Genomic DNA, 26,795 nt, shown 5'->3' on the forward strand with positions numbered 1-26,795 from the left:
GGGGCATGGTGAGTTTAAATCTATTCATTGAAGAGGCAGGAACTGGTCCAGTTTCATAAGGTTAAATTGAGCATAGACAGGCTCAATCAAAACGCTCCAATTGGAAAAGGACAGATCCATGTCCTCCGCAGGGTGCATTTAGACAGCGCTGAAACATGCAGATGAGCACAATTCATCTCATTGTAGAAAAAAGCGTATCAAAAATTAATGTCTTTGTGAAATTGTCCAAGTCAATTTGGCTATTAGCATAGTGAAAGCAGCTAGTTGTGAATATTTACATTCAGTGATGAAAATTCCTATTACGTTCTCAACGTAGTATCCCTAGTCTCTGAACCGTTCTTGTAGTCACTGTGTATATGTGGTGAGTCCAGTTGAGTTTCTGTGTTGACAGTGGGAGATTCAGTGATGGTAATACCATTGAATGAAAAGGGGCGGTTGTTAGAGTGTCTCTTATTGGTGATGGTCTTTGCCTGGCATTTGTGTGGCGTGCATGTTACTTGCCACTTGTAGGGATATTGTCCAGATCTTGTTGCATTTGAACACGACTGCTTCAGTATCTGAGGATTCACAAATGGTGCTGAACACTGTGCAATCATTAGCGAACATTATGACATTATGATACGTCATTGATGAAACAGCTGAAGATTGTTGGTTCTGGACAATACCCTGAGGGACTGCTGCAGAGATGTCCTGGAGCTGAGACGATTGACCCTCCACAACCACAGCCACCGTCCTTTGTGCCCGATATTATTCTAACCAGTGGAGTGTTTGCCTCCGATATCCATAGGTTTCAGTTTTACCAGGGCTCCTTGATGTCATACTTGGTCAACTGAGTTCTTCATGTCAAGGGCTGTCACTCCCACTTCACCTCTGGAATTCCACTCTTTTGTCTATGTTTGCACCAAGGCTATAATGAGATCAGGAGCTGAGTGACCCTGGTGAAACTCAAACTGGGCGTCACTGAGCAAGTTTTTGCCGAGCAAGTTGTTGCTGAGCAGGTGGTATTTAATAACACTGTTGATGACGCCTTGCATCCCTATAAATAAATCCACTGAGTGCTGCACAATTCAATGTAATCATGGTTGATCTGAGTATTCTTAACGCCAATCTCCTGCCTTTTGTACAGAACCCTTGATTCTCTTACAAACTAAAAATCGATCTCAGCTTGAATATGCTTCGTGGCATTGTCTCTGCATGTCTCTGTGGTAATGAACTCTACAAATTCATAACCCTCTGACAGAAGAAATTCTTACTTGTTTCCATCTTAAATGTGGAACGTCTTACTCCGAGAGTATACCCTCAAAGTGAAACTACCTCTCAGTATCTACCCCGTCAAGCCCTCTATGAAACGTATATGTACCAATACGGCCGCCTTTCATTCTTCTAAACTCCAATGTTTACATCCCTACCTACTTGACCTCTCTTCATGAAAAAAGTCCTCTATGCGTGGGATCAGTGAATCCTCTCAAGACTGTCTCCGATGTCATAATATCTTAGCTTTGATAAGGGAACAAAAACCCTTCATTTCATTCTCGGTGTGATCTAAATAATACCTTGTATTGTTTTCACAAGACATCCCTATTTCTACATTTTATTCCGTGAGATAAAGATTAATATTCTAGTTACCTTCCTTATTATGTACTGACCCTCTTTTCATTTATGCACGAAGACCTTCACATGCATTTGTGCTGCAGCATCTTGTAGTCTTTTTAGATTATATCACAGCTATTCCTCCACAAAACCTCATTTTCTACACTATATTCCCTCTACCAAATTTTTGACACTTACTTAACCTGTCTACATTTCTCTGCAATTGTTTTGTGTCATCCTGACCAGTCATGTTCTCACTAGTTTTTCTGATTACACATTCAATTGCCTCATTTATGGCATAAATATATATTGAAAGTAATTGTCGTCGCAGTACTGATCGCTGTGACACTCCACTAATTGCGGATTGCCATCTGAAAAATATCCCTCCTTACCTGACCCCGTCTTCTATTCACTACCAATTCTCCAACAATAAAAATATACGAACCACCTCTGGAGGGTCTTGTGAAGTATTGCTTTATTCATGACCTTATCAGACACCTTTTGGAAAGTTGGATATATTGCACCTATTGCTTCCCTTTTATCATCCTACTTGATGAATCTTCAAGAAATTATAATAAATTTGACGGTCATGGTTTGTACTTTGATAAAACCACGTTGAATCAACTTGATTAAATATTGCATTTCTAAATATTCTGCTATTTCATCAATTGTAACAGACTCTAAGATTTCTCTAATGGCAATCTATAATCTAACTGACCATTTTGGTTTGTCTCCCATTGCGTTTTCCTATCCTTTGGTACATTTCAAGGAGCTAACGAGTTTTGGAAGTTTGCTGTCATTAATCCATTGTCTCTTTACTTACATCCTCTGACATCCTCAGACACAATGCACAAAGTGCAGGAGACCTATAGGATTTTAGCCCCAATAATTTTCCTAATAAGTTTTCGAGTGTTAATTATTGCATTTATTTCCTCCCCTTCTGTTACCTCTGGTGTATTTAGTACTTTAGAAATTCGCTTCGTGGTTAATTCCATGCAAAGCTGAATTACAACCCTCACTGTACCTCACCCAACACCAGGCCTCTTAGAGTCATAGGTAAGTACAGCATGGAAACAGACCCTTCGGTCCAACTCATCCATGCTGACCAGATATCCGAACCTAATCTAGTCCCATTTGCCAGCACTTGGCCATATCCCTCTAAACCTTCTTGTTCATGCATCCATCAAGATGCCTTTTCAATGCTGTAATTGTACCAGCCTCCACCACTTTTCTGACAGCACATTCTATACATGCACGACCTGCTGCGTGAAAAATTGCCCTTAGGTCCCTTTTATATTTCGCCCCCCTCACTCTAAATCTATGCCCTCTTGCTCTGGACTCCCTGATCCCAGGAAAAAGATCTTGTCTATTTATCCTATCCATGCACCTCATGATCTTATGAACCTCGCTAAAGGTCACCCTCAGCCTCCGATACTCCAGGGAAAACAGTCCCTGCTTATTTAGCCTCTCACCCGAGTTCAAATCCTCCAAATCTGGCAACCCTTACAAGCTTCTACCGACAGGAAGGAGACCAGAATTGCTCACAATATTCCAAAAGTGGCCTAAACAATGTCCTGTACAGCCGCAACATGACCTCCCAACTCCTGTACACAATACTCTGACCAATAAAGGAAAGAATACCAAACGCCTTCTTCACTACACTTTCTACCTTCTTCACTATCCTAACTACCTTGCGAAATATGATTAATTATCGAGTATACTATCGATTCTCATTTAACTGTAATTGGAATTACATTTGTGGGCAGGATGTGGTAACACTGGGTTAAGCCAAACACCCCAAATAAATCCTCGTTGGGCTTGTGTTTGCAACTCCAGGATATTTTCTTTTTCCCTGGGATCATACAGGTTGGAACCTGCCATCGTTGCTTCATTAGGTTCAAAATGTGCCTCGGTATACGTGACAATAAATTCAATTCAATGCATGCTCAATTGTCTCGGTTGTCGATTGTTATTCTTACCATAATTCACAAAGAAAGACTTTAAAGCTTTTTGAAATGTTCATATGGTGCCTTGTGCATCAAGGTCAAAGTCGGTAATGTACATCAGGAACAACCTGTGGACATCCCGAAGTAACACTCCTCTAGTCTAAAATATAATTATTAAGGACGCCTATGTTATGCCAATCAGATATTTCAAACAGTTCACGTCAATGTTGCTATTGTCACTTCTATTTCATTAACTCAGTGGTTTGCTCACCAGACCATTATGGAGCAATTTATTACATCATTTTCTTCATGTTGATTGCATCAATACAGTTATCAACATTGTGATGTTATTTTTTCGTTGATGATGAGCGAAGTTTTAATATTATTTGTCAGGAACTGTGATGTAAATTAGTGAAATGATTAAGCTACAACTTCAATTAAATGACAACTGACAATGAACTTGATAATTAATTAAATTTCAGAAGATATAAACGACCAATCACGAATGGAGATCTTTACATGAATTACTAATGCAGCCAGTCAGTTCTGTTGGTATTTCATAGAATCCCTACAGAGTGGGAACAGGTCACTTGGCCCAGCAAGTCCACATCAACTGTTGGAGGAGTAACCTCCCAGACGCGTTCCCTTACCGACATGTCTCCTGATGAATACATTCAATTTACACATCACTGTCCACTATGCACAATTTAGCGTGACCAATTCAACTAACCTGCACATCTTTCAATGGTGAGAGGAAACCGGAGTAAACTCATACACGGGGAGAATATACAAACTCCTCACACACCGTCGCCCGAGGCTGGGTTTGAACCTACATCCCTGGTGCCATGAGGCATCAGTTCTAACCAGTGACCCACCATACCGCTTTATATGGAAATTGTTTTGTAGAACTGAAAACACCGTGGATGTCTAAAATTTGGAATATGAGAAGGAAATTCTGGAGGCGCTCAAATGTGCTAACAGATTCCATGGAGACAGAAATTGGTTCAAGTTTCACATCTTTGAGCAAGTAAGAATGACAAAGAAGTTGATATGGGGCAGATGTGGGAAGATGAACAAAAGGAGCACTCTATAGTGGTTGTGAAATCAATGTCAACAGTCAAGATACAGAAGATGAGGTGTAAATTGAAATCGCAAATGCAAAGATGATCATAGAGGACAAGAACAGAAAACAAAGTCAGAAATCAAATCACACAATCCTTCAATTTCTACACTTGAAGGCTGCATATTGCCTCCTATTACTCCTCAGTTCAGATGAAAGGCGACAGACCCGCTGACTTTGCTTATTCCCTCTACAGCCATGCAGCTTAGATCAGGAGATTACGTCCCCACACTCCACTCTCTGGCTCCACAGAGACTGACGTTTGACTCTCCCACTGCTGGGGAGCGCTGGGTAAAGAGTCTGGAACCTGCTAGCTCGTTGTAAGTTTCTACGCATCAAGTACTAGATGACATACAAATCAGGGATGTGATGTGAGTGGAAGTTTTGGCATTTACACATGCTTGCAATGCTTGTCTATCTAAATGGTTAGGGTGAAGCTATGCGGACTTTGTCCAACTCTGGTCCAGTTATATTTATATTAAATCCTTCATCCCTGCCTCTTCCTCACCACTCCATCTTCTTCCGTTGGTTGCAAGTACTGACTGGTTCCCTTCCCTGAAGGACATCAATGAACTCGTTTAATGCATAATGACAATTCAGCTGCTTCGATGGTCGCTTTGCTCCTCTCAGTGTCAGCTCCACGATTTGACAACTAGACTCTGTTTTAGTACATTTTGCCTGTCATTCTAATTTTTTTCTTCAGTAATATATCAGGTTCACAGCAAATTAGAGGCAGTGGATTTGCCGTCAGGAAACTCGATGAAGATATTAAGGCACAGCAGAATGACTGTCTCACTTTCTCTTTCATGCAGAAAAGTGTTGGAATGAATTGAAGGGAGCAGTGCAAAGTCAGTATGGCCTGCAGGCTAAGAGTTAAAGGAAAATAGGAACCTCTTTCAAGACATTTAGTGTCACTGAGATCTTTAGGAATCGTCAAAAAGCCATATTTTGTACTATTCTCAAATCCCAGATCATTATAATATTTTGACGTGAGAGTATATCCAATGTTGAGATGGTGAGACAGGACGTATCTTCCTTTTCACCACATTATCCTTCTTGAATCACTTCTTGCCCTTATAATTCCATATGTTTGTGCAAACAATTAGCGGTGTATCTCTGGCGACTGCCAATCACATTACAGAAGATAAAAAGGTGAATTCAACCACATAGCTAAATCAAGATGACGTAAAAATGAGCATAAGAAGGGTAGATAATAATGTTGAATTCACATATAGATCACATCCTACGCTCTGCTCTCATCAATCCTCTTTGTTACTTCCTCAAAGAACTCAGTCAAGTTTGTGAGACATGATTTCCCACGCACAAAAACTATGTTGACTATCCCTAATATGTCATTGCCTTTACAAATATATGTATATCCTGTCCCTCAGGATTCCCTCCAACAACTTGCCCACCACCAACGTCAGGCTCACTGGCTTGTCCTCACCAACCTTCTGAAACAGTGGCACCACGATAGCCAACCTCCAGTCTTCCGCTACCTCACCTGTGATTATCGATGATACAAATATCTCAACAGGAGGCCCAGCAATCCCTTCTCTAGCTTCCCACAGAGTTCTAGGGTACACCTGATCAGGTCCTGGGCATTTCGCCACTTTTATCCGTTTCAAGACATCCAGCATTTCCTCCTCTGAAAGTGGACATTTTGCAAGATGTCACCATCTATTTCCCTACAGTCTATATCTTCCGTATCATTTCCCACAGCAAATACTGATGCAAACTACTCGCTTAGTATCTCCCTCATTTTCTGTGGCTCCACACAAAGGCCGACTTGCTAATCTTTGAAGGGCCTTATTCTCTCTCTAGTTACCTTTTTGTCCTTAATGTATTTGTAAAAACCCTTTGGATTCTCCTTAACCCTATCTGACAAAGCTATCTCATGTCCTCCTTTTGCCCTCCTGATTTCCCTCTTAAGTGTACTCCTATTTCCTTTATACTCTTCTAAGGATTCACTCGATCTATCCTGTCTATACCTTACATATGCTTCCTTGTATTTCTGAACCAAACCCTCAATTTCTTTAGTCACCAGCATTCCCTATACCGGAATGTTTTTACCTAGCATTCCCTATACCTACCAGCCTTTCCTTTCACCTGAACAGGAATATATTTTCTCCGGATTCTGAAGTCATTTCTGAAGTCTTCCCATTTTCCAGCCGTCACTTTAACTGCGAAAATCTGCCCCCAATCAGCTTTCAAAAGTTCTTGCCCAATACCATCAAAATTGGAATTTGTCCAATTTAGGTCTTCAGCTTTTAGATCTGGTCTATCATTTTCCATCATTATTTTAAATATAATAGAATATGGTCGCTGGCCACAAAGTGCTCCCCCACTGATACCTCCGTCACCTGCCCTGCCTTAATTCCCAGAGTAGGTCAGATTTTGCACCTTCGCTCTTAGGTACATACTGAATCAGAAAATTGTCTTGTACACCCTTAGCAAATTCCTCTCCATCTAAACCCTTCGCACTATGGCAGTCCCAGTCTATGTTTGGAAAGTTAAAACCCCCTCCTATAACCACCCTATTTTTCTAACAGATAGCTGAGTAGCACGGTGGCACAGTGGTTAGCACTGCTGCCTCGCAGCGCCTGTAGACCCGGGTTCAATTCCCGACTCAGGCGACTGACTGTGTGGAGTTTGCACGTTCTCCCCGTGTCTGCGTGGGTGTGCTCCGGTTTCCTCCCACAGTCACAAAGATGTGCGGGTCAGGTGAATTGGCCATGCTAAATTGCCCCTAGTGTTAGGTAAGGGGTAAATGTATGGGTGGATTGTGCGTCGGTGTGGACTTGTTGGGCCGAAGGGCCTGTTTCCACATTGTAAGTCTAATCTAATCTCCTTTCAAGTTTGTTTCTCAATTTCCCTCTGACATTAGGGGGTCTATAATACAATCCCAATAAGGTGATCATCCCTTTCGTGTTTCTCAGTTCCACCCAAATAACTTCCCTGGATGTATTTCTGGGAATATCCTCCATCAGCACAGCTGTAATGCCACTCCCCATCCTCTCTTGCCTCCCTTTCAATCCTTCCTGTCGCATTTGTATTCTGGAACATTAAGCTGCCAGTCCTGCCCAATCCCTGAGCCATGTTTCTGTAATTGTTATGACATCCCAGTCCCATGCTCCTAACCATGCCGTGAGTTCATCTGCCTTCCCTGTTAGGCCGCTTGCATTGATATAAACGTAGTTTAATTTATTAGTCCTACCTTGTCGCTGCCTGCCCTAACTGTTTGACTCGCTTGTGTTCTCAACTGTACCAGTCTCAGATTGATCTCTTTCCTCACTATCTCCCTGGGTCTCACTCCCCCACCTTGCTAGTTTAAAATTCTAGAGCAGCTCTAGCAAATTTCCCTGCCAGTATATTCGTCCCCTTTCAATCTAGATGTAAGCCATTCTTCTTGTGCAAGTAACTTCTACCCCAAAAGAGATTCCAATGATCCAAAAATGTGAATCCTTCCCCCATACACCAGCTCCTCAGCCATGCATTCATCTGCTCTATCCTGCTATTCCTGCCCTCACTAGCTCGTAGCACTGGTAGTAATCCAGATATTACTACCCTTGAGGACCTCCTTTTTAAATTCCTGCCTAACGCTCTGTAATCCCCCTTCAGAATCTCAATCTTTTCCCATCGTATGTCTTTGGTTCCAATGTGGACAATGACCTCTTGCTGGCCTCTCTCCCCCGCAAGAGCATTCTGTACCTTCTCTGAGATGTCCTTGATCCTGGCACCAGGGAAGCAACACACCATTCTGATTTTTTGCTACTGGCCGCAGAAACACCAGAGTCCAGAACTAGTGGGCATAGGTTTAGGGTGAGAGGGGAAAGATATAAAAGAGACCTACGGGGCAACGTTTTCACACAGAGGGTGGTACGTGTATGGAATGAGCTGCCAGAGAAAGTAGTGGAGGCTGGTACAACTACAACATTTAGACAATAGATAAAGACAATAGACAATAGGTGCAGGAGTAGGCCATTATGCCCTTCGAGCCTGCGCCACCATTCAATATGATCATGGCTGATCATCCTGAATCAGTATCCTGTTCCTGCTTTATTTCCATAACCCTTCATTCCACTACCCTTGAGAGCTCTATCCAACTCTTCTTTAAAATGAATCCAGAGAGTGGGCCTCCACTGCCCTCTGGGGAAGAGCATTCCACACAGCCACCACTCTCTGGGTGAAGAAGTTTCTCTTCATCTTTGTCCTTAATGGTCTACCCCGTATTTTTATGCTGTGTCCTCTGGTTTGGCACTCATCCATCAGCTGAAACATGTTTCCTGCCTCCAGAGTGTCCAATCCTTTAATAATCTTATATGTCTCAATCAGATCCCCTCTCAGTCTTCGAAACTCAAGGGTATACAAGCCCAGTTACTCCAATCTTTCAACATAAGATAGTCACACCATTCCAGGAATTGACTTTGTGAACCTCCTCTGAACTCCCTCAATAGCCAGAATGTTTATCCTCAAATATGGAGACCAGAACTGCACACAGTACGCCAGATGTGGTCTCACCAGGGCCCTGTACAGCTGCAGAAGGTCCTCTTTGCTTCGACACTCAATCCCTGTTGTTATGAAGGCCAGCATAATATTAGCTTTCTTCACTACCTGCTGTACCTGCATGCTTAAAAGGCATCTGGATGGGTATATGAATAGAAAAGGTTTGGAGGTATATGGGCTGGGTGCTGGCAGGTGGGACTAGATTGGGTTGGGATATCTGCACGGATTAGACTGAAAGTCTGTTTCCATGCTGTACATCTCTATGACCCTAAGCTGCATTTTATTATGATTGATGTGGTTTTTGTATGATCACAATTCAATTTTTTTAAACACTAGTTTCAGGGGAAGTTTTACCAATTCCTGTAAATGCTCTCTGAATTTACTTTGGGTCCCTACATAAGTGAATGTATTGATGTGTGAAATAAAGCTGAAGCATATACACGTATTCATCAAGAATGCAATTTGATTCGCTGTATTTTGAATCTGAGAAGAAAGTGACATTCGCAGTTTGAACATAGAGGAATGTCAGGAGAAGCAAACTACGACAGGAGGAAACTGTTTGTGATGCTGAAGAGTAAAACAATGGACTCCCTCCGTTTCTCCTTTCCTGTGTCACTCTGTTCTGTCCCTATCTCCTGACATGGAGTCTCCCGAGGGCTCCACTTGTCATTACAATGTGTCTGTCATTTAAGGCATTGAATTGAAAGTTAGAGTGAATGGAATAAAAGGATATGAAATTGCAATTATACAGGCAAGCACAAATCAACAGGGTGAGGTATTATATATTGGTTTGAGGCTGCAATACCAAGGTACATTGTCAGTTTAAAATGAAGTCTCATACACAATGTATAGGGATGTTTCTGATACAGCTCAGTCGCCTGAACCACTGGTGCTCGTTTCTTGGCGCAATATTTCATTTTCTTCTTCTGGCAACAAATGGCAATGAATGGATCAAAGGTGAAACTGATAGCTACCCAGACAAAAGAATCTCTGACTGCATAAGTTAATGCAAGACTGGCACTACGGTGCAGAGTGATGGACAGGAATGTCATTGTGGAGTAAACACGCATAATCCAGTTTAATATCACAGCTGTGATAATAATCAAGAAACCTATCACCGCCATGGATACCAGACAATACACGATCCATTTGAAATACTGCACTTTTCCCACCACAGCATCACAATCACTGAAGAGATATCTTTGAACAAGCAATATTTAAGATTGATAACGTGATATCGACAAATGAAGATGCAGCCAATGAAAGATAAAAATAGACATTTAGTTCTGCTCAATTTTCTGGAAGCCATGACAAAGATGGAAAATAGTCCAAATTTTATACTGAAAATATTTTTCTTCAACTGCAGAAAACAATCTTTAATTGCCATTATGTTATAGTTGCAATAGGAGGTTGCACGAAAGATATTGTTAGCTTTGCAGCTAACGTTGATGTTCCTTTCTGAGGATTCGCTTGCAGGAAATGCACTCTTTTCTTCTCTTAGCAATTTGTACAGAAGAAAAGCCGCAAAAATAGTGTCAAACTTTGACAATATTAAGGAAAGAATAGCATTATATGGACCAATGAAACGGGTGCAAAGAAGCTACATCACAAAGGCATTTGGAGATAGTAGTGCAAAAATAATCAAACAACTGGTATACATATTCAACAAACAAAATGGAAGGAAACTGGGATACTAGTCTTTATCTCAGGAAACGGAGTCTAGAAACAGGGACATCTTGCATAAACTGTACAAGGCATCAATTAGACCTCACCTAGAATAATGTGAACAGTTGTGGCCTCCATATCTATGGAAAGACAGTATCCCTCTAAAGGCTGTCGAAAGAAGGTTCGTTGATCCCAGCTGTGGAGGCATATTCTGATGAGATGTGGTCAAGTTGCGTTGTAAACATTGGAGTTTAAAAGAATGAGAAGCGATCTTATTGGAACATGTATAAATGTGGAGAGTTTGACAAGGTATATGCTGAGTATTTGTTTTTCCTTGGGATGAGAGGGTATAATCTCAGCATAAAAGGTTGCGACTTTAGGACAGACACAAGGAGGAATTTATTCTGTCAGAGAGTTGTAAACTTGTGGCTTTCATTTCCGCAGAGAGCTTGTACAGGCTGTGTCAGTAAATGTGTTCAATGGCTGAGATAGATTTTTCTGGATCAGTAAGAGAGTCAAGGGGTTCCCGGAGAAGGCAGGAAAATGAGGCTGAGGGTTATCAGGTCACCCGTGATCTCACTGAACGGTGGAGGAGGCAGTGGGTTTCTATATGGAATACAATTTATCTTAGTCCTTGCCAGATATGATTCGAAAAAGATCGTCAAAATCCTTAATAATCACTATTGCTCAATTGACCCTAAATCTAATGTACAGAAGGGCGAGAGTTGGAGGAGCGTTGGAGGCATGAATTTGGTGCAACATTTAAATTGGCTCAAGAGAACAGGCATAGAGTCATAGAGATGTACAACATGGAAACAGACCCTTCGGTCCAACCCGTCCGACTCGTCCATGCAGACCAGATATCCAAAATTAATGTGGTCCGAATTGCTAGCATTTGACATGTATTCCTCGAGACCCTTCCTATCCATTTCCCCATCCAGGTGCCTTTTAAATTGTCAGTGCACCAGCCTCTAGTACCTGCTCTACCAGCTCATCCCATACATGCACCACCTTCTCGTGAAAAGGTTGCAGTCATGTCCCTTTTAAATCTTTTCCCCTCAACTTCAACCTATGTGCTGTGTTTTCAACTTTTCTGCCCTAGGAAAACGACCCTAAAGAATTGGAGTATAAAGCTAGGGAGGATATGTTTAAAGTGAGATGAGAAACTTTTACGGAGGACCTGAGGAGCCAAGTATTTTTTTAAAGATATTTTTATTAGAAATTTAACATTTTTGCAAGTTTACAAAAATAAACAAAACTCTCAAATACAAACATTGATATACAATTAAATCAAATATACAATAGTCAAAATTTAACAAAGGGAAAAAAAATACCGAATTAGAAAAAAAAACAAAACTCAACTTTTTTTTAGATTAGACTTACAGTGTGGAAACAGGCCCTTCGGCCCAACAAGTCCACACCGACCCGCCGAAGCGCAACCCACCCATACCCCTACATTTACCCCTTACCTAACACTAGGGGCAATTTAGCATGGCCAATTCACCTGACCCGCACATATTTGGACTGTGGGAGGAAACCGGAGCACCCGGAGGAAACCCACGCAGACACGGGGAGAACGTGCAAACTCCACACAGTCAGTCGCCTGAGTCGGGAATTGAACCCGGGTCTCAGGCGCTGTGAGGCAGCAGTGCTAACCACTGTGCCACCGTGCCGCCCACAACTTTCTACTAATCTAACCTACAACTAACCAGAGTGTATACTTAAGTCTCTTACATGCTCGGAATGTATTAACATCAAATGTAATAAAACCCGTATTCGTGCGGGATTCCTCTCCTAAGGGACCCCGGAGCAGCCAGGTTTGTAATCTCCATTAAATAAAAGCCCTTGTTAGGATGGCCGAAATATCTGCATTTATGTATTTCAGGAAGGGCTGCCATATTTTATAAAATAATTCAGTCTTTCGGTGCACCATATTTGTAAGGAAGTCAAGGGGAATCCATTCCATAATTAACCTGTGCCAATTTGAAAGTCCAGGGGGGCCCTCAGCCACCCAGTTCACCAAAATATTTTTCCTTGCACAGAAAGAGAGAATAGAAAGTAATCTCTTCCCGTGCGTATCCAGGGAGGAAAAGTTCGAAAAGCCCAAAAGAAGAGATATAGGGTCCACTCTAATTTCCGTTCCTAAAATTTCTATCAGGGTACTTGCTACTTTCGTCCAATATCTACGGATCTTATGACAAGTCCATAGGCAATGTACAAGAGTGCCCACCTCTATTTTGCATTTGGGACACATTGCAGATGCTCCTGCCTTAAATTTTGCCAATCGAGCCGGTGCTATATGGGCCCTATGAAGTATCTTCAGCTGGATAGCCTGGGTTCTGTTACAGATAGTAATTCTTCGAGCATTTTCCCAAATATCATTCCACATTTCTATAGATATTTCTCGTCCCAAATCCTGATCCCATGTTTTAAGCAGATTGCCCATATCTCCCGATACTTCATCATGTAGTAATTGATAAATAGTGCTGACGGAGATACCCCCACTGGTCGTAGGACATTACATTCCCTATCTGATTTATAAAGACTATCTAATAACCTAGTCTTCTTCTGTATATAATCTCGAATTTGGAAGTATCGAAAGAGGTCTCCATTAGGTAATCCGAATTTCTGACGCAGCTGTTCAAAAGACATCAGGACCCCATCTTTAAACAGGTCCCCTAAACATGAGATACCCCTGGATCTCCAGAGTTTAAAAGTGGCATCTGTAAACCCCGGTTGGAATCCCCATGCTCCTACTATCGGTGCATAGGGGGATGTTTTATGTACATTACCCTCATTATGCCGCATTATGTTCCAAGTCTAAATTGTGCTTAGTATTATGGGGTTTTTACAGTGATCTGTGATGATTTTCCTCTTGTCTGAAAATAAGAGGTTAATAAGTGGGTATTTTACTTGAGAGGCCTCGATGTCCAGCCAGATTGATTGTGGATCAGACAAGACCCAATCAGCTATGTAACTTAATCGGGAACTTAACTGATATTTCCTAAAGTCTGGGAAGTCCAGTCCTCCCCTTGTCTGTGGAAGCTGTAGCTTCTTCAGCCTAATTAGGGGCCGTCTATGATTCCAAATAAAGGAACCCAGCCAGCCATATAGTTTACGTAGAGCCATCCTCGGCAGCATCACCGGGAGCATTCTCATAGGATATAGGAGACGGGGCAGAACATTCATTTAATTAGTGCTATTCTACCCAACCAGGAAATTGGAAGGTCTCCCCATCGCTGGAGGTCCTGCCTTATCCTTTCCAGTAATTGCACAAAATTAGCCTTATACAACTGACCAAATACTGGAGTAATAAAAGTACCTAAATATAAGAAACCCTCCAGGTACCAACGAAAGGGAAAAAGGGATCCGTCCACTAAGTGGGGTGTCATAGCCAGGCCACCCATTGGCATAGCCTCCGATTTTGAAAAATTAATTTTATAGCCTGAGAATGCACTAAATGTATTGATAACTTGGATTAGACGAGGTACGGATATCGGAGGATTACTGCGAAAAAAAAGAACATCATCTGCATAAAGGGTAATTTTATGTTTACCTGTACCAATCCTCGGGTCCGTTATATTAGGATCAGTCCGTGTAACTTCTGCTAGTGGTTCAATTATTAGCGTAAATAACAATGGCGAGAGAGGACATCCTTGACGGCAGCCTCTACCCACACTGAAGCTATCCGAACCTAATGCATTGGTAACCACAACTGCTTTGGGATCACTATAAAATGTTGAGACCAAATTGGTGAACACCTGTCCAACGCCGAGGAGCCAAGTTTATTGACAGAGAAATTGGTTAGTATGCTATTAAATTGAAATCCCAACAATCACCATGGAGGGACGTGAATGAGGAACCCGAAAACATCACCTGGGTCTCTGCAGATTGCAACACCACTTACGAAATGTTTCGCCCCCAGCCTGGTGCAACAACGTGTCCGAGAGTTTAAGATGATTGATTGCTAATTTAGTATATTATTCGCATGTTGGTTCAAATCGAACTGTCGTCAGTCAATGTATAACGCAATGTTATTGCTGTCGACCTTCCAAGCTTTTGTAAGAGCTAGAAGCGTCTTGTCAATTTCTCACACTGGAGAGCACGCACTTCAGTAAAAACTCGTACAAGGATTTGAAACCCTGTTCCAAACTTTCAGGCAAAGTGGATTCAATTATCATAATGAAGAGGAACAAGTAATCCTTTCTTTCCATGTTTGTCATCTACGAGTACATTCTGTACAATCCAATGCAAAATAAGCATGAACGACCAAGGACAAGAAAGCAGAAGCATTGGTTTGTCATGGAGAATATATTCATTTGCCTATTTTCAAAGAGGAGATGAGTGATAATTAGGATCCTAAGAAGCTGCATTTACTTGGATTGTGGAAAAGGCCAGAGCACTAGGAAACCCATATGGACATTAGCAAACACATGGAAACTCCATTCCTAAGGTTAGATTGGAATATGGGTCCCTGGCGCAGTAGAACTAACTACTGTATCACTCATCCCATGTTTCATTCAACGTGCTGTAAAGCCAGTAAGGTCAGAGACTTTGCTGATAATCACATCTCGGCCTGAAATGTTTTCATTCCGACAGTTGTGATTGGTGTTAATCTAGAGCTGGGGTGCGATTTAATGATTGGCAATCGGGTTGCTGCATTTTATAACCTTCATGCAAATGAACTGCCTTTATTCAGGTTTTCCTTATGGAGGTGAAAGTAAACAATAATTCATTTACACTTTTACATTTTAATTACTGTCCTCAGTGTTCAGAAAGGTGTCTGTGCTACTTTGGGAGTGCAAACTTGGATTTGGTAATCATTTTGTGGAACAATGTAAAATTGAGTCTGAAAACTGGACATTGAGCTTCTGGTGATTTATGAGTATAATTTTGTGCCCACTCCCACTCTGACCTTGACCTCCTGTAAAATTCTCCAAGGAAACTGAATAGGAGCTCGAGGAACAGCAACTTATTTTGTGCAATTCAGCACTCTCCAAGCTTCCAGACTCAACAAGGATTTGAGCAGTTTCTGCATCACAGGATTGCTGTGAGGACGGAGACCACTTGCCCTGAAAAGAAGCTGGAACCTGATGCTATGTTTAGATTGTGCCTACTATGTTTAGACTGTATCTGCTCTTATTTCCATTGAAATAGCTGTTATCTTACTCCGCTATCAGTTATCAATCAATGTCAAAATCGTTGATCAAAGCCACCACTTGAATTTTGACTTCCAGGGAATATCCCCCACATTACCTGGTGATGTATTTTTAATAGAAGGTATAGCGAGGCAATATGGAATTAATGGTACAATTCGAAAGTGTATGCAACTAATAAGGGCATGTTTGATGTGCACACATCCTTGGAGATAGTGGATGTATTCGTCTTCAGTAAAGCTAATTCGATCTCGAACTTCAGAAATATTAATATTTTCAACAAATATCGGGCAAGTAATGTTGTCCATTTATAAAGCTCTCAGGAGACCTCGAATTTTCTGTCCACTTGTGCTCATCACCTTTTGCTGCGAGGGTGCTCGGGAGCGTGCAGAGGACATGTATCAAAATGGATTCAGCAAAGCAGGTTGAGACAACACTTACAACATATTTAAATAAGACGGAGAAATGCAAAGCATTCCTGTTAACTGATTAGGAACAGATTGACGCTTCTCAGAATGAAACTGAGGGGAAATGGGACAAGAATATTTTTACATGGTGATGTTCTGGTACTTGCTGACTCTGATGATGGTTGGAAAATGACACAGTAATTGGTTTGAAAACGAAATTGTTCAGTTTTTGATGATTAGTTCGTACAAAGGTCGAACTGGGGAATGGAAGTGACCTGATTGTTGCAGTTAAAAATCACACAACACCAAGTTGCAGTCCAACAGGTGCCTCCAAATAAACCTGTTGGACTATATCCTGATGTAGTGTCATTTTAAACTTTGCTCATCGCAATCCAATACCGGCTTCTCCATATCCTGATTGTTTTAGATAGCAAGTGTTGAGTCAAATGGCCTACTCTATTGCATAAGCAGTCTGCCTCTTTGGTGTAACCTCCCCTTCCATTTTAAGCCCTGGAATTCAATTGTCATTCTTTCCAACTCTATTGGATCATTTATTTGGGTGCAGCTCAGAACAGAATGCAGCTCTGCAAGCAGAATGTCAGCATAGTTTGGTTATCTTGGTGCATTTCTGGTCTCACTGCCAACGGAAATTTTCAACCACTGAAAGAACCAATGAGCCTTCATCCTTCACATTAAGATGGTTATGTTATTCGGGACGCCATGAATCAAAACCCTCCTGATGCATTGTTTGATTTGTGTTTCCTGCGTGTTAAAGCTTTGCTGTCACTGTCCCACAAGTTTACGAAATCCACCAATGTCTGCTCCTGACAGAAATTCAGAAGAGACAAATATTTCTCTTGGTTTGCCTTTGCTTACTATGAATACTTCCTGTCTGACATTTTGATAAAGGACGTTCACATACTCTGTCCATCTTGCAGGAAAATATTGGAATTAATTTAAGGGAGCATTACAGAGCCAGTATGGGCTGCAACCCAACAGTTGTATTGAGGGATAGTAAAATCCCATTTCATAAGATTTTGTACCACTGAGAACTTTGGAAATCATGATAATTTCCTGTTTTTTCAATGTAGTTTTCATATCCCAAATCATCATAATATTTTGACGCGCGATTATGCGCAAGATTGAAGTGGTGAGACAAGATTTACCTTGGCTTTCACCATATTTTCCTTCTTGAATCACTTTTTTGCCCCTTTAATTCCACTTGCTTGCACGGACAAGTCCTGGTTTATCTCGAGAGACTGCTGATCACGATACAGAAGATAATGCAGAAAAATTGAAGAGCACAGCCGATTCAAAATAAACATAAAACGATGTATAATCTATACTGCTGAACTCAAATTATGTTTTACGGTGATCACGACTCACAGCATTTAAACACTAGTGACAGGGGAAATTTGAACAATTTCTTCAGTTGCTGTCTGAATTTATTCTGGGTTCCTGCATAAATAAATGGGTTGACGCAGGAACTCAAAAGCTGAAGCATAAACCCACCTTCCTCTAGAATAAAATTTGATTCATTGTAATTCGAACCCGAGAAATACCCAACTTTCAAAATTTGAACATTGAGGAAAGTCAGTAGAACCAACAAATAGGAGAGGAGGAAGCTGCCCGAAATGGTGAAGAGTAAAACAATGGACTTCTTCCGTTTTTCCATCTCTGGATCACTCTGATTCTGTCCATTGTTGCTGTTGCGGAGTCTCCTGCGCGCTCTGCTGGCCAATACAATGTGCCTGACAGTGAGGGCATTCAGTAGCAAAATCATCATGAATGGAAGACAAGGGTTTAAAACTGCTATTATCCAGTCGAATGCAACCCAACTGGGTGAGGTATAGTATATTGGTTTGGCGCTGCAATACCAAGGTACATTGTACATGATAAAGGAGGGCTCATAAGCAAAGTACAAAGGGATGTTTCTTATACAGCTCAGCGTGCAGACAGTTGCTATAATCCCAGCCGCCACTTTTTCAGTGCAATATTTTCTTTTTAGCTTCTGGCAACAAATGGCAATGAATCGATCCAGAGTGAAAGCAACAGTTACCCAGACAGAGGAATCTCTGACTCCATAAAGTAATGCAAGACTGGCACTGCAGACTGGGGTGATAGACAGGAATGTCATTGTGAAATAAAGGCCCACAAGCCGGTTTAATATCACAGCTGTTATAATGACTAGGAGATCCGTCACCGCCATGGAAACCAGGTAATATGCAATGCATTTGGAAAGACCACACTTCTCTCTTGACAGGATTACAATTACTGTGAGGTTAGCTATGAGTAAGGGAGAGAATGAATGAATACATGATATTGACCAAATTAGGTGTAGCCAAAAAAAAAACCACATACAGGCATTTGGAAATGCACAACTTCCTGGAAATAGTTAGAAAAGAGAAAGAAGTCTTTCTTTTGTACTGAAATATTTCTACGTAACTGCAGAAAAAAAATCTCTCATTGGCAGCGAACTGTCAGTAGTATTAAATAGTGGCAATGTGGATATATTATCAGTTTTGGCATTTTTTCTTTAAGATTTAGTTCCAGGAAATGCAGTCTATTCAGCTGTTGGGAAATTTGCACAGAGGAACAAAAGCAGAAGTAATCTGAAGCATTGTTAGATTGAAGATGCAGTAACATTCACCAAGGCAATAGTCATAAAGAAACAGACGACATTGAATGTTAGGAAATCACAAACGTTTGACATTGACACATATATCTAGGAAGCGATCACTTAAATAGAAATGAAAACTCACTTCTAAACAGAAAGAAACCCGACATTGCACCTGATAATGATCTTAAGCTTATGCAAGATAGTTTTGTGGCAAATAATAAATAACAGAATAGACGAAGTCGAGGTGTAACTCTGTTGGCAATGTTCTCTCTTTTGATCAGAATAATTTTGCCTTCAAATTCTACTGCAGAATATCAGTGTTGACTGAGTATTGCACTGCTGAGGGTGTTGCATTTGTGCCAAGCCAATAAATGGAGGATGTGAGGATTAAGAGTCGAATAGAAAACCTAACTGAACTATTAAGAAGCTCCTGTTGGTATTCCATCAGATGCACCGAGCAGCGCACCATAATAAAACTGAGCAACCTCACCACCTGTGCAGACTAAAAAAAAAGTTTGCAGTATGGTAATTAGTTGACAGTTACAGTGTCGAAGTATAATTAAATATTCGTGCCAACAGAGCAGCCGAAGGAAACCCACGCATTCCTATTTAATGACTACCGAATATCATTTACCTGGAGCCCCAATACTTGCTAAGATTGTATAGTAAATAGCAAACACGAGCCCATTTGGTAATCCATGCATTTTGTTTCAAGTTGCGGTTGCGTTTATCACACAGTGAATGTTAACCATGTTTATACCTGAGGCCAGGCTCCAGGGATACAATTAAATGCTTTGGGTGATTGCACTCATTACTCCAATTAAAACAATCAGATTAGAGATTGTTGCTCCGAGTTTATCTTGAATTTTGATGGATGGGAGTGCTATTCCTGGGCACTGGCACTTCCCCAAGTGAAGTACGGCAGGACGTCATCTCCCTGATGGACAAAAATTGAACTATGAAACGGGCCGTTGAAAATGTGCACGAAATTTTGCATGAAATACCCTTATTTGTGAAAAAAGACTTTGACCTGAGATAATCTATTTTATTGGATCTTGCTGCCATGTTTTCTCTCCCGATTATGATGCATTCCATGCAATCAATGATTTGGTCCACGGTGGATTCATGTCCCTCTGAAACTCTATAAGCACCTGAAAGTATATGCACGGATTCTGGGCATGTCCATTATATTTCATGTTGCGTTCAGTGTCAGTTATTTTTGCAGAACAGACTGGACCATTGGGAACAATTGTATTATATTCCAACGCATCAAGAAAACATCTTGATCAAATTCAGTTCAACATGAGCATGTTAAATTCAGCATTTATATCAGAATTGATATATGCAGCCTTCCGCCTATGCATTTATAAAAGGTAAAGTCTGTTCAGTGTGATTACGTTCAGCATGAACTATGTTCATTATAAACTTGCCCAGTGCATACTATTGCAACCTGTCCGCACAGGACCATGTCACTGTCATTGTCTTTACCCAGGAACTTCCGTGGGGCAGGGTGGGGTTAAATCTATTCATTAAACAGACAGGGAGTGGTCCAGTTTCCCCAGGTTAAATTAAGCAAAGACAGCCTCATTCAGTACTCTCTGATTCCAAAAGACAGATCCATGTCCTCCACTGGGTGCATATAGTCAGGGCTGAAACATGCAGATGATCACAATTCATCTCGTAGAGAGAAGCATATCATGAATTAATGTCTTTGTGGAATTGTCCAAATGAATTTGGTTATTAGCACAGTAAAAACAACTAATTGTGAACGTTTACATTCAGAGATGAAAATCCCCATTCCGTCATGAACACAGTTACATTCACTGTACACAGGTTCAGTTTAGCAGTTATATTCCACGTACATAGGATCGATCGAGGACACTCGTCTTCGTTGTGCTGGTTCTATGTCATCAGCGTGACCTTCGGCTTTTGAACAAGAACTATTGCATGGTCAGGAGCAGGTGAGCCCACTGAGCTTCAAATGATGAGGCGAAATGTGTTAACATGGCAAGGGTTGTTTTTTCTGTCTTTGTGATAAGCCGTTGCTTCTGTTGAGTGCCTGGTAACTGGTAAAAAACCTGAGGAGAGAGCTCGCAAAGGGTGGAAATATCTAGTAATCTATAGATAAACCCACTGAGTGCTGCAATATTCAATGCGATCTTGGTTGATCTGAATATTCTTAACTCCATTCTCCTGCCTTTTGCATAGAACCCTTGACTGTCTTAGTAATTAAAAATCTATCCCAGCCTTGAATATTGTTATGACACGGCGTAAACTCTCCTGCTCAATTTAAGCCAGCAACACAGAAAAGGTTTATCCCATGCAGTAATCTGTTAAAATTCGATAGACCAAAAACCTATAGAGTCTATTAAAATTAAAACTCTATTTCTTAAAGTATAACAGAGAATAATTATATAAAAAATATCTACAACTCCTTTCTCGAAACTTTCTTTTACATTCCCTTCCATAGTACTAGTCCGATAAAACCTCCTATTAAGATTTACAAAACAAAGCTTCGTATTTCAAAAAAACCAGGCAGCTTTGAGTTCTCTGTATTCCTATCTCAATTTTTTCTTCTTGGGGATTCTGCTTCACAGGTACCTTGAAGAGAGATATTTTCGGTCAGTCTTTCCATGCGGGGAGCTTGGCACTTATGGTGTCAACTGTCTCATCCTCGCCGGTCTTATACCCCAAAAGCATTGGATTTTAAGAGTGTCAATATACTCAGTTCTAACTTGATTGGAATTTGGTATGTCTTTTGGGGGTATAATTTAAACTGATTGGCCTAATTCGAATCTGTTGTTGTCTCCAGGCAACGAGCTATCTTAACTGCTGGACCAAAAGTTTACATTATATCTTTGTTCAGAAGACTTGTTGCTGTGAGATAGTTCTGTTGCTTTTAACTCTTAAAGTTACAGAACAACCACATCTTTATGACATCTCCCCCCCTTAAGAAAAAATTAAGCATCATAACGAAAAGATGGCTTCATTTGGTGTTCTTTTTCAAAAACATATTTCCCTAATATACAGATAAATAAGCTCACCTTACCTTCTTCCTATATCTCTTTCTCTCTGTATGACATTAAATAAATGCAAATCTCACTTGAACTTTATGAGTTAAATCGGCGATGACGCATCTGTGATTACATTCTTATGACCAGAAATATGCATTATTTTTAAATTAAAAGTCTGAAATATAAGACTCCAACGAAATAGTCTCATATTCCTGTTTTTAAAACGTTCTAAGAACGTAAGCGGGTTGTGATCCGTGTACACAACCGTCTCCAACACATTGCTTGTGACATTCACTTTAAAATATTGTAAGGCCAGTGCTCAAACTCAATTGTCAATTCCTCTAGTTGATGTTGATCTTCTTCGGAAAGTAACCGACTGGCAGTTTAATCCCATCCTTATCTTCCTGTAGGAGTACAGCTCCAACTCCCTACGTCATTAGCATCAATGTGACTTCAAAAGATTTTGAAAGTTTGGTGTAGCTAAAACTGATTTGATTGTTAATATCGATTTCAAATGGTCGAATGTCTCTTGGCATGGTTCAATACTGCAAAACTTTGTGTTGTTCGGTTAATGGTGCCACTACACTGCTGATTCGATTACTTACAGTGGGGAAGCAGGCCCTTCGGCCCAACAAGTCCACACCGACCCTCCAAAGAGCAACCCACCAAGACCCATTCCCCTACATTTACCACTTCACCTAACACTACCGGCAATTTAGCATGGCCAATACACCTAACCTGCACATCTCTAGACTGTGGGAGGAAACTGGAGCAAACCCACGCAGACACGGGGAGAACGTGCAAACTCCACACAGCCAGTTGCCCGAGGTGGGATTTGCACCGGGTCTCTGGTCCTGTACTGCAGCAGTGCTAGCCACTGTGCCATCCAATATTTGGAACAAACTTCTAATAGAATCTGATGAGTCCTAAGGATCAAAGTACCTCTTTCTTCGAGGTTGATCATGGAATTCCTCGATGGCCTTCATCTTTGTAGTCCATGGCGTCAACCTTCCATGACCGATGTTATGTCCCAAGAACATCATCTCTGCTTTCGTAAATTCAGTTTTATTTAAATTTATCACCAGTTTTGCTTCTCGTAATCATTCAAGGAGCTCTGCCACTGTACCATGTGATCTTTCCAGGATTTACTAAAGATCACTACATCGTCCAAGTAGGCTGCACAGTTTGTTAATCCAGCCACAACTCTGTTCATGAGTCTTTGGAATGTGGCGGGTGTGTTCTTCATTTAAACTGATATAGCCCTTTTGGGGTTAAAAATGCAGAAATTTCTTTCGCCATTTCTTTCGCCATCTCTGATCAAGGTAACTGCCAGTAACCACACATTATGTCCAACTTGGCGAAGTAACTGGCTTGTCCGACTTTCCCAACACAGTCCTCCAATATAGCAATTGGGTATGAGTCTGAATTTGTAATGGCATTAACCTTCCAATATTCCATGCAGAATTGTTGAGTCCCAACCGGTTTGGGAATAAGATGATCAACGAACTCCACTCACTCTGGCTTGTTTGAATGATGTCCCTTTCACGCATGTCCTCCACCTCCACCTGGAACTGTCTGGTTTAAAAACGATTAGGCTGATAGGGTGCTGTCTTAGCGAAGCAGTATTCCCTAAGTCTACTTCATGCACAATAGCATTAGTCCTCCTCATCTGATTCTTAAATATGTCCTTATACTGCAGGAACAAATCTATCAACTGCGTTCTATGCTCCTGAGGCAGAGAGCTTACTATCCTATCCGAGTCCTGAAGGATGTCTTCATTTTAAAATTTATTTTGAGGCACATCAAAATCCACATTACGTGGATTTGATTCCTCACTCAGTGAGGCAGTAATTAATTCCTGTTTGTCCTATTCTTTCTCTCTGGATAATGTGGTTTCAATATGTTTACATGACATACTCGGTACCTTTTTTTTGCTATCTGGGATCCTTACTAAATAGTTAACCTGACTCAACTTTTTCTCAATTTGTTAGGGACCACGACACCTGGCTTTGAAGGGATCTCCTATCACTGGTAACAGTATTAACACAGTTTCCCCTTGGGAAAACGTCCCATTCTCAGAGCATTCACCTGTTTCATTCTATACTGTGCCATCTGTAGGTGCTGTTGAGCTAACTGACCCACTCTATTTAATCTCTCCCTCACGTCCGATGTAATGTCTAAGTGTGAGATCTTTGACTTTGGTCCTGTTCAATTTTCTTTAATTAATATCAAAGGGCCTCTCACTTCATTACCGAATATTAACTCAAAGGGAGCAAACTGAGTAGAGACATTTGGGGCATATATCATGGCAAATAATACGAACAGGATACCTTTATCCCAATCGTTTGGGTAATCCTGACAGTATGCTCTTACCATGATCTTCAATGTCTGATGCCATCTTTCTAAAGCTTCCTGGAATTCAGGATGGTAGGCACTGGATTTAAAGTGCTGTATATATAAAGTATCCATAGCCTCCTTGAACAGCCTAGCAGTAAAATTTGAACCTTGGTTCCTACTGAATCTCTCTGGGTATCCCATATCGTGTGACGAATGCTACTAAGTCCTCTGCTACATGTTTTGCCCTTAGTACTCTGTCATGGAATTCTCTCTGGAAATCTGAGGGACTCATCCATTATAGTTAACAAATACTGGTTCGCATTTTTAGTTTTTGGCTTGGAACCTACACAACCAATTATAACCCACGTGAAAGGTTCTCCTATTGCGGGAATTGGCAAGAAAAGTGCTGGTTTTACTACTGCCTGTGGCTTACTAACCAATTGGCTTGTGTGACACGCACGGTAAAAGTTGACCACATCCTTGTGTATTCCAGAACAAATAAAAACGTTTTTGTGCCTTGGCCTGTGTCTTTCGTACCCCTAGGCCACCTCCTAGAGACAGTTCATGTGCTACCTGTAACACCTCCTGTCTCTATGCTACTGGTAACACAATCCAGTGCACATCAGCCCATTTCTCATCTGCGCTAACCTGCTGCAGTGTCCATTTCCGCCTTAGGATTCTATCTTTCGAATAAAAACCCTTCAGAATATTCTTTTCCTCCTTGTCAGAGTACGCATTCACATATCTACCTTTTATTGTCCTGTCTTGCTCTTGCATTCCTTTAGCCATTCGGCACGAAATAGTTCAATCTGACCCTCTGCCTGTTCATGTTTTTCCTGCACCATTTCCTCAAACAGGGTATCAGCTAACTGATTCTCAAATCCTTCATCGTTCTTTTTACTTTTTGCTTCGTGCTGTGACTTCTGATATTGGGATCTGGTGACCACACAGCCTGGGAAAATACGAGGATGTTTCTGTTTTAATGTCTCAGTTTCTTTGTCTTCCTTGGCCTTCTCCACAGCAAGGGGTGTCACTCCCAACTTGGATCCTGCCAAATCATCCCCAAGAACAAACTGAATTCCTGGAAATGACACTCTGTCAGCCACTCCCACTGTAATATCCCCAGTCTTGGCTTGGCACTCTAAACTGATCTTACATAGGGTAACGCTACGTTTCTGTCCATCTATCCCACAAATTACCACACTCTCGGTAGCAGATCAGAGAGAGCGCATATTCGCTCATTTCCCGCTATCAGCGACTGTTCAGATCCTGTATTTCTCAAAATTATAAGTTCTTGTCCATCCCCCCCCCCCCCCGCTCTTTATGAGTAAACTTTACCCTCAGAAGCTAATTCTTCGTGGAGATCAGGTACTCCATACCCAGCCACTGCTTCAGCTGTGCAAAAGCCTGCAGCTCCTAAGTCCTTCTTGGGGTCTCCTTTACTACCTTCATTAATGCTTTGATTTTATTACCACATCTTTTCCCACTGCGCCTTTCTTCAGTGACCAGTACTGTGAGTTTCATGTGCAACTTTTTCACAGTGGAAACACCTGAGGCCTTTTACCTTCTTTCCACCCTCTTGGGCTTCTTCTTTATCCTGTGGTAAATTCTGACCAGTGCTCTCTCCTCTTTGTTTCGGAGTGTAGAATCTCCCATTCTGCCAACTTATATCCCTCACAGGACGACATTCTAGCCGGAAGCTTGTCTTAAGCACCAAGATGTACTCATCTGCTAATTTTGCTGCTCTTCTCACTTCCTGAACTTCTTGTTCCTCCATGTGAATTCTTCCCATCTCTGGAAGTGAGTTTTTATACTCCTCCAACAGAATAATCTTGCTTAGAGCCTCAAATATATTATCTATTTTCAAAGCACGCACCCATCGATTAAAATGACTCTGTTTAAATCTTTCGAACTCAACATAAGTCTGACCTGGTTCCTTCTTTGTGTTTCTGAACGGCTGTCTATATGTTTCTGGTACCAATTCATTAGCACTTAAAATAGCCTGTTTGACCTCTTCATAATCTCTTGACAGCTGCTGAAAATGTTTTACTGGAAAAGCGCAGCAGGTCAGGCAGCATCTAAGGAACAGGACATTTGACGTTTCAGGCATAAGTCATTCATCAGGAATGAGGAATGAGGAATGAGGAATCAGGAATGACACACTTTACTCATTCCTGATGAAGGGCTTATGCCCGATACGTCGACTCTCCTGTTCCTTGGATTCTGCCTGACCTGCTGCGCTTTTCCAGCAACACATTTTCAGCTCTGATCTCCAGCATCTGCAGACTTCCCTTTCTCCTCCATTATCCCTTGACACCTCATCTGATTGTGCGGCAAATACCTCACTGGCTCAGTTTACCAGTTTAGTCTGAACTAACATTACCCATAAATCCTCGGGTCAGTCCATCTGGCTAGCCAATGTTTCAATTTGAAT

Source organism: Hemiscyllium ocellatum, chromosome 27 (genome assembly GCF_020745735.1).
Source record: "Hemiscyllium ocellatum isolate sHemOce1 chromosome 27, sHemOce1.pat.X.cur, whole genome shotgun sequence".
NCBI classification, from domain to species: Eukaryota; Metazoa; Chordata; class Chondrichthyes; order Orectolobiformes; family Hemiscylliidae; genus Hemiscyllium; species Hemiscyllium ocellatum.